Genomic DNA, 2,325 nt, shown 5'->3' with positions numbered 1-2,325 from the left:
ACCTGGACTATTGCCTCTCAAATCAGAAATGATGGGAAGAGCTTCACTTGTTTCACCATTTCTGATTTGAGATAGAATAGTCCCCATAATCAGGTGAATAGTAAGAAAGAAAGTGAGGCTGGAGGAATGGTGAGAAACTATGGGTTCTTAACTAGTCAGATGTACCTCATAAGTGACAATTCAGAATATTCAGATCAAAGGTTAAATTTTCCTTGATTCTCCAAGTAATCATTGAAATTGGTGCTTGACATTTGATAATATTTTAAAAAACAAACAAAACGAAAACCCAGCAACACTTAAATGAGCTTCCAAAACCAGCAGACAACCAGAAAGGTACTTTAGTTAATATTGCTTTAATTGGAGAAAGGAAACAAAAATTTATTGTGTATTTATCAAGTGCCAAACACTATGCTAAATACTTTACAAATATTACCTTTTTTTCAAAGGGTATTTGAAAACTGGCTATCTATTGTCTTTGACTTTAAAGTCTATTACTGCCTCCTATCTTTATAGTGCAGTTATTTCTAAATATATCCTGATCCCACTTGAGCTTTCTCTTTTTACACTAAAGAAAAACTAATAAAATGATTGTGCCAGACTGTGTATGTATGCAAGCGTGTGTGTGTGTGTGTGTGTGTGTGTGTGTGTGTGTGTTGTGTGTGTGTGTGTCTGTGTATTCTTTTCCTCTGGTATTCTGTCATAAGCAGAGAAATATTTCATCATCTGTCTCCTGGAACCAGTATTGGTTATTATAATTTATCTGAATTTGGTTGCTTTTTAATGTTATTTTTATTTACATTGTGTATATAAATCTTCTGGCTCGATATTATTTCATATATCTCTTTTTATATTTCTCTTGCTTTTGTCATGTCTTATAGTACAACGGTATTCTATTATGTCAGCTACCAAAATTGTTCAGTCATTTCCTACTCTAGTTTTTTGTTACAACAAAAGGTGTTAAAAATATTTTGGGACTTCTCTTTTGATCCTAAATATAATTTAGCATTCCATTAATTATGTGTTAGTGTGCATGTCTTCCTCCAAATCTTGACACGTTGGTTATTTTCAAAACCAACAATTTATTTTTGTTAATTGATGGGTATGGTATCTTACAAATTAGTTTAAATTTGCTTTCTCTTATTATGAATAATTTGGAAGATTGTTTCATGAAGTTGATTACATTTTCCATTTTTCTTTTGACATTTTTCATATCATGCTATTATTTATACACTGTGGAATAGATTTAAGTTTGATTCTTATTTTCTATATTTATCTTTGATATCAAACTTTCATCGGAAGTATTTATTAGCAAATATTTTTTCTCATTTAAAATTTTTTTCTCCTTATTTTTATTGAATTAGTTTTCTTTGCTTAAAACTTTTTAATTTTTTTGCAATTGAAATTTTCTATTTTATCTTTTGTGATTATTTTTATATGGTTGTGAATTCCCCCCTACAATATTTTGAAATGTATTTAACTCCTTTTGTTAAGAGTTTTTTATGAGGTAATTTAAAATTTTTTATTATTCAAATAATCCTTAGGATCTAAGTGAAACGTGGTAAGAATTGCTAATCTAAACTTATTTTCTCCTTAACTGCTCTCTAGTTTTCCAAATATTTTCTTTAATAAAGGAATTTTCTTGAATAAGGAATTTTCCTAGTATTTTGTGTTATTGGATTAACTGAATTCTACACAGTTGAGCTTATTGTAGTTCCAGCCAGTCCATGTTGGATTGGCTGATTTCTTTGAATTCTTTTCTTAAAGTTATTGGAGTCTTTTCTAAAAAAAATCTCAACAAAGCTTTCTCAGTTCCCTGAAGGAAGGAGGATTTTTGAAAAGGTAAACACAAAAAAAGACTAAAGTAGCACTTTTTGGGTACACATTGAAACGCCAATTTCTCATCTTGTAGAGAATGATTTGTGATATAGCCATTAAGAGGGGACCTGGGGACAGTTATAAGTCATGCAAGTTATTGACTTGATTCATTGATTCTTAGGTTCTTTAATTTGATTGCTTCCCTAGAAAGATACCTTGGCTGACTGAAGCATAATAAGGATGAGTTGAGGAAGTAGCTGTAGCAATTCCTTGACCTTGTCTAAGAATCTATTTATGTGCATATAAAACTGAGGTGTAAAGAATTATCCAAAAAGTCCCCAATAACTCGTTGTTATAGAACAATTTGGTGCATTAGAGTCAAATTTTAAGTGAAATCTCTAAAATACCACCAGTCCCCTTCCTCCAGTTTATGTCCTTTTCATTAATCAATGACTCTTGAAAACAGAAAAGACTTTTAGAAGTTAACTCATCCATTCCTGTTCCTATTCA

The sequence above is a fragment of the Sarcophilus harrisii genome, chromosome 3, assembly GCF_902635505.1.
Source record: "Sarcophilus harrisii chromosome 3, mSarHar1.11, whole genome shotgun sequence".
Classification (NCBI taxonomy): Eukaryota; Metazoa; Chordata; class Mammalia; order Dasyuromorphia; family Dasyuridae; genus Sarcophilus; species Sarcophilus harrisii.
Note: the sequence above shows the minus strand (reverse complement) of the source record.